General features: G+C 41.8%; 2 protein-coding genes across 2 annotated transcripts in view; one reads left to right on the forward strand and one right to left on the reverse strand.

Annotated features, from left to right (window-relative positions):
- Positions 1 to 13,606, reverse strand: part of ncf4 (neutrophil cytosolic factor 4) — a 118,185-nt gene that overhangs the window by 45,454 nt on the left and 59,125 nt on the right. The gene's annotated exons all lie outside the window — the stretch shown is intronic.
- The window catches only part of pvalb (parvalbumin), a 33,312-nt gene continuing 32,437 nt past the window's right edge, over positions 12,732 to 13,606 (forward strand). Inside the window, exon 1 of the mRNA XM_008110654.3 lies at positions 12,732 to 12,839. The gene's annotated coding sequence lies outside the window, so the exon portion shown is untranslated. The remainder of the gene's footprint in view (positions 12,840 to 13,606) is intronic.

Consider the following 13,606-nt stretch of genomic DNA (forward strand, 5'->3'; position numbering starts at 1 on the left):
ATGACTAAACTGGGGCTGCTGTGCTTTGGCCATATGATAAAAAGACTCACTAGAAAAAAGCAATAATGCTTGGTAAAGTTGAAAGCAAGAGGGAAAAAAAAGGAAGACTTCATTCCAGATGGATAGACTCAATCAAGAAAGCCATGGTCCTGAGCCTGCAAGACCTGAGCTGGGCTCTAAAGGATATTTTGACTTAGACGTCTCCTATTTATAGAGCTGCCATTAGACAAAGTCAACTTGAAAGCAGCAGCAACAAACATAATATACTGATATGGTAGAAGGATTCACATCACATCCCTCTTCTCTTCCCAAAGGATTAAATATAATTCTCGGTGTTTTGAAAGAGTTATGACTGTTAGACAACATTCAGTAATGAGCAGAACTTATATACAACCTGCCTTGTTGTTGAACATCTATCTTTGTTAATCTGCTGTATACCATCTAGAGTCGGATTTTAACAGTTTTAATTGATTTAATGTGTTAAATATGTTAAATGTATCATAGCATGTTTATTTAAACTGGTTTTGAATTTGTTATATTTTCCATCTGGCCATCTGTCAGGGTGCTTTGAATGCTATTTTCCTGATTCTTAATCGAGAAGAAGACACTAGTTGAAAATGGCAGTGATCAGTGTAGTTAGCCTCCAGTTGGATTTTGCTATAGAATATAATAAAGACAATACTTTGGAAATTAATTTTGTAAAATAATTAGTTGCTGTCATAGCATTGAAGTACCAGTGAGTTTATGTTATACAGTGTTCCCTCACTTATTGCTGGGGTTAGGTTCCAGGACCACTCGCAATAAGTGAAAATCCACAAAGTAAGGACACTATATTTAGGGAACACTATAGTTTTAAAAATAAGTCTCTAAAAGCCCTCATTTATAATGGTAATAACATTGTTATAGTTCCTTGTTGGGGAAAATAACTACTTCATCAGTAGCTTCCTTAAACTCTGGTCAAAACTGTGGATGTGTGTCAGTCAGCTGTTTTCCATAAAAAAAATGTAAAGAGGAAGATTGTAAAGGAGGAAACCTTGGCCATGCAGATAAATTATTCAGATAGCCTTATTCAAAGGCATATATAGCAGCTGTAATTCTAGCCATCTTTTCCTTATCTGCTGCCCATAATCTTCAGGGCCATTAACATTTCTTTGCACTTTGCCTTTTCTCTTTTTTTTCTCTTTCCCTGTACAGTGTAGGATCAGTTGAAGTTTCTAAGCACTCTTCATAGGCAGCCCCATGTAGAAAACACATTACAGTAATCCAGACAGGATATAACTAACGCATGGGCTACCGTGGTCAAATCTGGCTTTTCAAAGAATGGATGCACTTGGCACGCAAGTTTTGATTGTGCAAAGGCTCTCATGGCCACTGCAGCTACCTGGGCCTCCAGGTTCAGTGCTAAGTCCAAAAGGACCTCCAAACTGTGGACCTGCTTCTTCAGCGGAAGTGTAACCCCATCCAGCACAGGTTGGATCCCTATTCCCTGATCTGCCTTCCGACTGACCAGAAACACTTCTGTCTTGTCTGGATTAAGTTTCAGGGTTTGTTTGTTTGTTTGTTGCCCTCATCCAGTCCATTACTGATGGACAGGCACTGGTTTAGGGTCAGGAGAGTGTCCTTAGCTTTAGGTGGGAAGGAATAGTAGAGTTGGGTGTTCTCTGCATATAGGCAGCACCGTACTCTAAAACTCTGGATGACCTCTCTCAGCAGTTTCGTGTATATGTTAAACAGCATGGTTGATAAAATGGAACGCCGAAGAACCCCACAGGTCATTGCCCAGGGTTTCGAACAGGAGTCCCCAAGCACCACTTTCTGGGTACAACCCTCCAGGAAGGAATGGAGCCACTGTAAAACAGTGCCCCTCAATCCCATAGGTCATTCACCAAGGTCTCCGAAGCTATCTTTGTTCCATAGCCAGGCCTGAAACCAGATTGAAATGGATCTAGATAATCCAAATCCCTAGAGTTGGAAAGCCACCACACACTCCAAAACCTTGCTCAAAAAGGAGTGGTTGGACACTGGTCAGTAGTTTGCTATTATGGAGCCATTCAGGGATGTCTTTTTAAATATGGGTCTCACAACTGGCTCCTTTAGGCAAGCTGGAATTCTGCCTTGTTCCAGGGAGGCATTGACCACCACCTTCACCTACGCTGCTAGTCCCCCTCCGGCCTATTTAATCATCTAGGAAGGACAAGGATCTATAACATATGTGATAACTTTCACCTCTCCAGGGATCCTGTCCACATCTTCAAGCTGCACAAATTGAAAGGTATCGAGCAACACTGGAGAAGCAGGAGCCAGAGTTGCATCCACTGAAATTGTATCAATAACAGCATCCAAGTCGGAATGGATCTGAGCGACTTTATCTGCAATGTACCATGCAAATACTTCACACCAGGCTTCTGAATGTTCAGGGATTGCTCCTTGGGGACCACTATGTAATAGCCCTGTGACCACTCGAAACAGCTCAGCTGGACAGTTCCTTGCAGATGCCGTAGTGGCAGCAATAAAAATTCCTCTGCTGCCAAGCAGGCTTTCAAATACGTTCTCACTTGTGCTTGTTCAGATTCACTTCGAGTTCTCCACCAACATAATCTAGTCTCTGTCTCACTTGCTTTATCATCTCCAACTCCTTGGAAAACCAAGGGGATGGTTTGTCTCTGCTCTATTCAGCAGCAATTGTGTCCATTTCCCCATTACAGAGGTCAGCCAGAGCTTTGACAGAATTGCCTGCCGAGGTGTCAGGAAAATCCCCAAGAGCCATCAGGAATCTATCTGTATCCATAAACCACCTAGGACAGACCATCTTAATCAGTCTCCCACCCCTGTGGAAGTTTGAAATCCCAGCAAATTTCTGTTCCGATTTTAAAGCCAGGACAACTGACGCTTTTTGTGATATCTCTTTGCTGCTGTTTTTTAAAAAGAGCTATGAGTGGTGCATGCCTATTTATGCGTATTTGCCTTCAAGTCACCTCTTGACATATGGCAATGCCATGAACTTCATAGGGTTTTCTTAGACAAGGAATACTCAGGGTTGACCTTGCTTGGTTTTTGACAGGTTCTGTTGGCTTTGGGTTATTAGATGGAATGGTTGAGCCATGTGTTGGCTAAAATGTAGAATGGTGAAGGAGTAGGGAAGAAAGACTTTCTTTAGCTTTTCTCTCATAATTTGACCCCTGTCTTGTTAACAGAAATGTTTGCTTCTCACAAAAACATATATTCATTCACTTGTGTGAACCAAATGCTAAGATAATAAAAAAAAATACCTATGTTTGCATTGTGATGCAGATTTGGATCAGTCACCTCAGGGCCAGTAGAGACTGGATGTGACTATAACATGGGAATGGTGCATTATGGTTTCAATCCAGAGTTTAATGGAACTACCCAAGGTGCTCAATCCTGTGCTCAACATAGATTCAATGCCTTGAACAGATCCTTTATCATTTGAACTAAGATTCAGCACTGATTCCCTCTCCGTATGGCATGGGAACCACCTTAGTTTCCTAAGGGCTTTTTATTGGATGTCAACCTCTTTTGAGAACGTAAAGCCAACTAATTCCTCACTTGCCTTCCAGATAATTTCATAACACAAAAGGCAACAATGAGATTAAATGTTTTAGATAAGATAATAACCAACAGGGATGAACTAGTCAGTGGAATGGAAGCAATGACATCCTTGGAGATGGAAACAGTAGTATCCTTGAAGGAAACCAAATGTAATGGAATACATACTATGGACTTCTAGAAAACTGATTTCAGAAAGCGTTGAGAAATACTGGATGGGATCCCATGGACAGAAAGCTTCAAAGTAAAGGGAGTTCTCAGACATTTCTTAAAGATGTGACATTGAAGATTGCAGTGAATTGGACCTCTGCCACCAAGCAGATGGGTTTTAGAAGCTTTGATAATGTTGTGACTAAACATTGACATCTGTCTTGTAGTACTGGCAGAGTAAATTTATACTTAATGGCTTTGTATGTTATCTATGTTATCCTGGCCATTTGAGGCTGGAAAGGATAAAGAAACTGGGAATTTTATTCAGTTACTAAGCTGCTTATATGGGACAAGGGGAAATATAGTCATGCTTGCACACTTTGTCTTTGCTTGCATCAGCACCCTTGGGAGTCCATCCTCCATTGGCCTTGCTTGAGGGCAGGAGTGCCCCAGGCCAAGTGCTTTTTATTTAGCCAATGATGGGAAATTGAATCATCCAAGAATAGTCTGAGTAGAATCCATTTTAGGTGAACAGTTCTATCATTGTGTGGGGATGCTGTACTCCATCAGTGAAGAGGCTGGAGGGCTTTGCTCCTGTGTACCATCTATGGCACAATTTGCCACCAAGTTTGAGATTCAGAAGAAGGCAACCAAAATGGTAGATAGTAGGGAAACCATTTAGTACAGGCCTGTACAACCTGAGGTCCTCCAGGTATTTAAGACAGACTACGAGAAGTCCTAACTAGCTTGGTCAGGAAGTCTGAGTGCTGAAGTCCAAAACACCTGAAGTGCATGTGCTGGTAATCTCGAAATTGGGCTTACAATACACTGTACATTGGTTTACCTCTGTACCAAGTTCAGAAACTCCAGTTAGTTCAAAACATGGCAGCCAAATTACTTACTGGAACATGAAGGAGTGGGCATATTAGCCCCATATTAAAGTCTCTCCATTGATTGCCAATTAGTTTCTGGGCACATTACAAAACGTTAGTTTTGACCTTTTACTCCAGCCTGCCAGAACCAGACTGGCAACCGTCACCCAGAGGACCTTTTCATCAGCTCCCGCAAGACTGTGGAATCATGCGCCAGAAAAGTTCTGACAGCTAAATGAGCTGTCGAAATTTAAAACTCATCTGAAGATCTATCTCTTCCTACAGGCCTACCCATTTGGTTTTAAATATAAAATTTAAAATCACATTCTATATTTATTATGTCATGCAGTTTAACATATGTATGTTTTAATATGTATTTTTAGAGATATCTTTGACTTTGTTGTTCCCCACCTCAAGCCAAAAGGAGAGTCTATTAATTATTATTATTATTATTATTATTATTATTATTATTATTATTAATGTATCCTGATGTGTAACTCTTGTCAGCCCTAGCCAGCATAGACAACAATAAAGACTATCAGGAAATGCTGTTCAAAAACATAGAAAGGACCAAACACTTCTCAGCCTCAGGACTTGGAAAATACCTTTTGAGGACTACAGCCCTCAGAATATTCCAGCCACTATGGCTACTGGAGGATTTTGGAAATCACAGTCCAAAAAGTTGCTTTTCTAAGACCTATGCATGCCTTGATGGATCACTAGGAAAATAATTATCAAATTCTAGTCTTCCTGGTGCTTTAACTTTAATTCCCAAAAGTCTCAGATGCTTTGGCCAAAGACAGGGAATTCTGGGAGTTGATATCCAAAACATCTGGAAGGTCAGAGATGATCCACTAGTTCTTGGGCAATTTTGTGATGTGTCTTTAGTAGCCTGAGTAAACTCAATTGTTAGTCTCAACTAACACAGACCACTGATGGAATGTAAATTCTAATGCAAGTTCCATTGATTCAATGGTTCTAGCCTAATAAAGATTAAGAATTAGATTTAGATCTATATGTAACACATCAAGGCAAACAACAACTGCAGAGGCTACTTGCTGACAGTAAAAGGAATTCACACTGGCTTTCAGAACAATTGAGAGAGCAAAAGTAGGAGAGGGCAGAACTGAATAAAACTGAACATGACTCCACATCAAAACTTCAAATATTTTAATTATTTTTTTGCAAACACAATGTCCTTGATCCTCTTCTCCTAAGTCAGATGTTGAATATTCACAAGATATTTTCTAGTGTTCCCTTTGTATGCACCAAATATCTTGTGTCAGCATTTGGATAGCTGACGATGCTTGATTTTAATATTTGACTTTGCTGTTTGATTGTAATATTTGATATCTGACAGCATGTGAAGGCCGGATGTGATTGATAATTTATGACAAATGAAGGTTAGATCTATATCAAACCATGGTTTATATACAGTAGTATTGCATGCAAGGTCACTGATGTAAAATCAATGGTTGTTGATAGTATTACTACAATCACTCAGCATGGCTGTAGAATATTAAAGTATACTGGATGTAGTTCAATCCTAGCCTTTCTCAGCATCACAGCTGCTACCCATTTGATATGCAATATTTCCATGATTTAAGATATTCAGAGGAGGGCAAAGTTTTTCTATATTTGAGTGCTGAAAGCCAGAGATCTTCCAGCACCCAGGAATGCATATCAGATGGTTTTTAAAAAGACATTACCATTTCCATTTGAACAACAAGTATTTGGAATCCCTTTGCACAATGGGGATGATCAGGTAAGAGGGATATATTGAGATTGATCCAACTAGCCACGCCATTCCAGTACTCTTGTAAGTTGACCTTATTGCTAGATGAGCATCTAACAGAGACTGGCCAACATGGTGCAGTGGTTTGGGCATTGGGTTATACTTCTGGAGAGTAAAGTAAAGGCAATCCCACTCTGAACAAATCTTGCCAAGAAACCCCCATGATAGCATCACCTTAGGGTTACTATGTCACAAATGACTCAAAGACACACAATAACATGGATCATTGTTGGTGGATGCATCAGCATTTTTGGACAGTGCTAGCAGGCATGATCCTCTCATTTATTCAGCCATATATGTTGGATGAGGCTACAAAGAAGGCAGATCACATTTGCACAAGTGAATTTTTTTAAAACCATTTCTAGATATTGTCTGAAGCTGAACTTCTCATGACCTGGGAACTCTATCAATTAAAACATACCTTGAATACCTTAAACACATTTAATTTCTTGGTTAGAGCTCTAGTTGCAGTTGGCATGGGGAACGTTTGCTCCTCTAGATGGATATCTGGTGTTCTCCGGTGGTCTTCCGGCCAAACACAAGCTAGGCCTGAACATGATTTGCTGCTTAAATCAGATGAGATCAGATACATTCAGACAAATATGGTGATAATAATTATGAAATCCCCCATGCTCTCTACAGGGCACTTGGGCCAAACATTGGCCCTAGAATGCTCTGAGGTCCATTTCTGTGCCTGCACATTGCCCATCTCTGCCCTTGACTAGCTACTTCTTTGGGTCCTTAAATGGTAAGCATTTCTCCCCTTCTTTTTCAATTAAAAATGGCCATACATTCAATACATAATGACAGTGATACATTTGATGGGTACTGATCTCCTTGCATGTTCATGATACCCTCTGCCTGATTGCTCTGGGGGCCCCTATTCACTTCAGGCAGACTTCAGAAAAGATAATGGTTTTTTAGAGGACAACCAGCTGGAATTCTGCAGCTAGCATAGGCAATGGCCACATTTGGCTATGGAATTATAGGAGTAATCCATCTTTTAAAAAACACTCATTTCCAGGATCAAATTAAAGGATTTCCTGAGTTTAGGAATCCCAAGATATTCATGGGGCTCATTGGAGTGGAATTGTTTTGGGACCACCGGGTTATCAATCACCATACAATGAATTGTTTCCTGTCTTCCTCATGTCATCCACTAATTTCATAATCCACAGTTGTCAATGGCAGTTTCCAATGGCTCCTAACTACAACTGGATTCATTAAGTTGACCTAGAGATGTCAAACTCTGAATCTCATTCTCAATACAACCAGGTGAAAAAAGTGCTTGCTGGCTCATGAAATATTGCCATGTAAATTAGCATTTGATTGAACCCTCTCCCTTTTTCTTCTCTGCTGATGAGAGATTTATAGATTTTCTTTCTTTCACATATGGCTGCTTTCCCATTGAACACTCTTGGATGACTGCTCTGAAAGTTCTAAAAGTGTCAATGGTAAGAAACTATTTCAGTATTTCTCTCCAACATCCAGTAATTTTTGCTCTGTTTTCCTTCTTTTTCAGCTTGTATGGAATGCTTCCTCAGACTACCAGTGAGTAACACTACATTGTGTTCAGGGCTTGGAATGCATCTATTTTTTTAACTACAACTCCCAGAATCCTCCAATCAGATTGTCAGTTGGGAATTCTGCCAATCAGAATGCAACATTTTCAGCTTTGACTCTTCCAGATGTGCTAGGACTTGGTCTTTTGGAACAGCAATAACTTGAAGCAACAGGAAACTGTACTCGAAAGCTGTCCTTTAAAATAGGTGTCTCCTGCATCCGTTTATAAAGACAGAGTGTCCCTTATTCAGAATTCTGAAATACAAAATACACAATAATCCAAAATTGTCCACTTGGGTAGAACAGACTGCCTTATTTTAATGAGAACCTTCATCCAAATTGTGATTAGCTCTGATTGGTTGGTTATATTTTAGCAGAGGACGGACAACCACTTCTGAGAGATGCTCTAGTTACTGTCGTGCAAAGAGCTCCTGCATTGAATTAGATGACCTTCCAATGTCTCTTCAAACACTACATTTTAATGGTAGAGTCAAAATTGAAAGAATGAAAACTGGATAAAAAAAGCTTTACTACACCAATTTTTAGGGGTTTATATAATCAGACAGTGCCAGTTATTTGAAGGTATGTGTAAGTATTTTTCATGTTTTGCATACACAGTTTACTGCCAGCTGTAGCTTACAATCTGGGATCAATGATGTCTAAAGACACAGTATGGACATGAGCAGTAGTTTCCTGATCACACAATGCTGAACAGAAGTACATTTTCTGCATGACAGGTTAACACGTTATTGCACTTATAATGCCACTCAGCAAATGCCAATGAACTGCAAGCCTTCAGCCTTTACCCAAGTCTGTAGAGTCTATTGAAGGCGTTGGCAAGTTGTGGCCCTTTGGATGCTGCTGGATGGCAATTCCCACTATCCCTAGCTACCATAACTGGGAGTGATGGAAACTGCAGTCCAACAGACACCAAAAACATAGCGCAAATCCCCCCACACCCCAAGAAAGCATTGGGAACATGTACAGGGAAAATATATATTTTCATTTTTTCATAGGGAAAATGCTTGAAACCCCCTTACCTCCTAACCATACTTTAAGGATAACTTCTCTGAAGTGGATTCAAGGCAGCCTAGAATCCAAAGTGATGTGACCCTTGTCAGAGATGTGGAGCCAGAAGTTTGTGAAAACTTGGCATCTTATTAAAGCCTTCAGATCATGCTGATTTTATCCAGACTCTACATATTTTATGGTTATATTCTTCAGGATCATTTTAACCAATTTTAGTTTATCTATTCTTAATTGAGAAATAGTTTAATGTGTTTAATTTAAAAATAAAGTAAGAAATAAGTAAAGAGAATCCATCTAAACATGCCACTTCATCACATAACTTAAATTCCACTGAGTTCTACACTTAAAATCTGGTATTCTGTGGGTCCACTATATTTGTTTTGGAATGCGATTTCCTGCTTCTTAGCAGGGGGTTGGACTGGATGGCCCATGAAGTCTCTTCCAACTCTACTATTCTATGATTCTATGATTCTATGAAAGTGCAGTTTTTGAGTCTTAAACATGGAGGGCAGCATTTTTCCCCCCAACGTATCAGGAAGAGGTGAGAAAATGGATTTTTCTCAAAACTCCAGATGTTTTGCCAAATTTCTAATGAAGTAGCACTTGTTGCTCTCAGGTTAAGATCACCCAATTTGTGAGAGTAGAAATTGGGGGAGGAGTCAAAATAAACTTTTTGGGGCAATTTCTGGCATTTCCTTTTGCTCCCCAAACAGGAAGGTTTGGTTGTAAGCTCCTTATAACATTTCTACTTTGCAAAGAAATAAAAAAGCCTTTTAGTACCCTTCCTTCCATGATTTGTCTGTATCCTGTTGGGAAGACCAGTGCTGTTGCCATTCCAAATGGGATTCCTTCCCATCCCTTTTCCTTCTCTCTCTCTCTGCTTTTGGGAATTGTGGGAGCTGTAGTCCAAAACACCAGCTGAGCCTCTGATGCTGATGTTCTAAATGGGATTCCCTTCCACCCATTCTCTCTCCCTCTCTGCTTTTGGGAATTGTGGGAGTTGAGGTACCAAGAAGCACAGAGAGAGATGGTGGGCAGGGCCAAATGTCTGCAGTATGGAAATCTCTTTGTTGAAAAATCTGCAAGACAATTGAGTGCACTAAACAGTGTGATCCCAAGGTAAGGAAAAACTCCTTTTTATTACAGAATGGAATTAGACTGAACTCTCTTCTTCTGAACACTTCCCAGTGTAATCTGATGAAGTCCATAAAGAAGTCTTCCATAGTTTGATAGTGGAATATGCTGCCTTGGAGTTTGGTGGAGTCTCCTTTTGAGGTTTATAAATAGAGGCTGGATGACCATCTGTTGGGAGTGATTTTATTGTGTATTCCTACATGGCAGGTGAATAGACTGGATGGTTCCTATGGTCTCTTCCAACTGTAAGATTCTGTGAAATTAATAAATAATACAGCAAATAATAACATAATAAGCTCCTCAATTGGACAAAAGAAAAGCTCTGTCCATCTGGCTTGGAAAACATAACTTTTTTGGACCACCCAAACAGTATAGACAATGGTTATGCTGGCTGAGGAAACTGGGGTATTTATACACACACACACCCCTCCCAAAAATAACCTTTTCCAGCACTGCTGCAGCTATAAGGAAAGGCAGGTGAGAGGCAGACCAGGTGCTCCTCCTGCAGAGGGACCCAGTTCCCATTCTTGGCATCTTCAATGAGAAGGAGGGGATAAGGGCCAAGGCCTTTTCCTGAGCCCTGCTCTAAAGGAACAACTAGTCTCCAGCCTGATGTAAACGAGTTTCCCACATTCCCATAGACTGACATAGAACTTTCAGCATCATAACAACTTCTGCTTTTTGTCTTCCCTTCAAAATATGTTTCTTGTCCATCTGAAGGCCAAAAGTAGTCAAACTATACATATAAAGGGTTGCTGTGAGTTTTCCAGGCTGTATGGCCATGTTTCAGAAGCATTATCTCCTGATCTTTCACCCACATTTGTAGCAGGCATCCTCAGAGGCCATGAGGTCTGTTGGAAACTAGGCAAGTGGAGTTTATATATCTGTGAAAGATCCAGGGTGGGAGAAAGAACTCTTGTCTGCCTGAGGCAAGTGTGAATGTTGCAATTGACCAGCTTGTTAGCATCAAATAGCCTTTCAGCTTCAAAGCCTAGCTGCTTCCTGCCTGGGGGATCCTTTGTTGGGAGGTGTTAACTGGCCCTGATTGTTTTTTTTCTGGAATTCCCTTGTCTTCTGAGTGTTCTTTATTTACTGTCCTGATTTTAGAGGGTTTTTTAAAATACTGGTAGCCAGATTTGTTCCTTTGCCTCACACAGACAAAAGTTCTTTGCTGACAACATTTTTCGCAAGTCCCTGCTTGATATTGTCCAGCTGTAGTATGCTGAGATACTTATAGGCTTCAGGCTGATTGCACTTTATGGTTTTTTATTATTATTATTAACAATTATTCAGAATAATGTAATAATATTATGTAATATTAATTATTATTTTATTGTATGACACAGCAAACAAGATCGATATGCTGGATTTTGTTTCACAAAATCACAAGTCGAACACTTCTCAAGTGTCTAGGACTGTGTGATGTATTTTCGGATGATGCGTGCAGATCCCAGTAGGGTGGCCTTTTGCAGTTGGCAGATCATAATTTTGTCAATGTCTATTGTTTCCAAATGCCAGCTGAGATCTTTTGGCACGGTACCCAGTGTGCCCATCACCACTGGGACTACCTGCACTGGTTTCTGCCAGAGTCTTTGAAGTTCAATCTTGAGGTCCTGATAGCGGCTGAGTTTTTCCTGTTGTTTTTTGTCAATGCGACTGTCACCTGGGATGGCAACATCAATGATCCAAATCTTATTCTTTTCCACAACTGTGATGCCTGGTGTGTTGTGTTCCAGAACTTTGTCAGTCTGGATTCAGAAGTCCCACAGTATCTTTGCATGCTCATTCTCCAATACTTTTGCAGGTTTGTGATCCCACCAGTTCTTTGCTGCTGGGAGGTGGTACTTGAGGCATAAGTTCCAATGAATCATAGTTGTGCCTCTGTTTGTAGTCTGCCTGTGCCATTTTCTTACAGCAGCTGAAGATATGATCAATGGTTTCGTCGGTTTCCTTGCAGAGTCTGCATTTTGGGTCATCAGCTGATTTTTCGATCTTGGCCTTAATTGCATTTGTCCTGATGGCTTGCTCCTGGGCTGCCATTATTATTATTATTATTATTATTATTATTATTATTATTATTATTATTATTATTTCCAAGACCAAGAGGGCTGCGCATGTCTGGAAGAGGTTTTTAAGTCTCCTTGATCCGTCTTGATAACTAGCAGAAGTAAACCAACTTCAATGGGCATAACACATCTTTCCTTTTCCTGGCACATGGCTGCAGCCTTTGGAGTTCAGCTGGTGCCGGTCTTCCCGGAGTGCAGCAAAGGGGCCTGCGTGGGCCATCCTGCTCCCCACTCATCCTCCAGGTGTGTCCAGGGTACAGGTGAGCCTGGCTGCTCCGTCCCCCTCACCTCGCCCTCCTTCCGCCCGGCCCAGGGTTTAAATAGACCCTCCTCCGCCTGGCGGGGTGTCATTTCGACGAAGGTGCCCCCCCCCCTCCTCCGCGTCCCGCCAGATTGCCGAGCTCACAGGTTTCGGGAGCGAGCGGGAAGGTGGGTGCCAGGATTATTAATAGTGCCGCTGGATTCGTTCGGGAAAGGTAAATGTGATACCGCCGCCCTCCCCGCGTATCTGACACCGGCGAGGAGGGGGGAGGCGGCCAGCATCGCCTTCCCGAAATAGAAAAGGCGAGGAACCTATATAAGTCGGGTGCCCACCCGACGGTGCACTTTCTGTCGCCAGCACCGCCCGCCTTTTCCCGGCCCGCCTTTGGAAGCCTTCGACAGGTAAGCTCCGGAGGCGGGAGGAGAAGCCCACTCTCCTCTCAGGCGGAATCCAAGGCGCCTTTGGATTTGGGGCTGACACTCCAGCCGGGACCCCTCTCCCTTGCAGAAGTTGGATGCCCACCACGCTGGGAAAGGGAGATAGATAGAGCCCCTCAAGAGAAGGGCTTCCCAATTTCAGCTTTTCCAGAACTTTTGGACTTTACCTCCCAGAATCTCTGATCATTGGTCAAGGCAGCTGAGGCTTCTGGGAGCTGAAATCCAAAACACCTGAAAGAGCAGAGTTTGGGAATCATTGCTCCAGAATCTTCCAATCCCAGGACTCTAGGACTGACTGAGCATCCTTTCGCCTAGACAGTGCAACTCTAATCGAGATGGGGAAAGCTATTTATGGTAATGAGACTACAAGGCCCATAATTCCCCAATTAGCATCGCCAGGGGCTGTGAGTTACATTTATCCTCCCTAACCAGGAGCTTTAATATATTCTTCCATCTACTTTCCAAAGAAGGACGTTGGTAGAGGGAGGGAGGGACCGTCCCAAACGAAGGGGAAAGGAAACCGGGAAACGGGACTGGTGGAAAGTTGGGAAGTGAGAAAGAAAAGTGGCACGAATGGAAGAGGCGCATTCAAAGTGTACTCTCCTAAACCCAAAGGGGAAAGGGATGGCGATTGGGCAGGAAGGCAAGGCAGTGCCAGGTGAAGCTCAGAGCTCAAGGGTGGGCCGGTGCTCAAAAATCAATGGAAAGCGATTCCTTTCGAGGTGGAGCTT

Source organism: Anolis carolinensis, chromosome 5, assembly GCF_035594765.1.
Source record: "Anolis carolinensis isolate JA03-04 chromosome 5, rAnoCar3.1.pri, whole genome shotgun sequence".
Classification (NCBI taxonomy): Eukaryota; Metazoa; Chordata; class Lepidosauria; order Squamata; family Dactyloidae; genus Anolis; species Anolis carolinensis.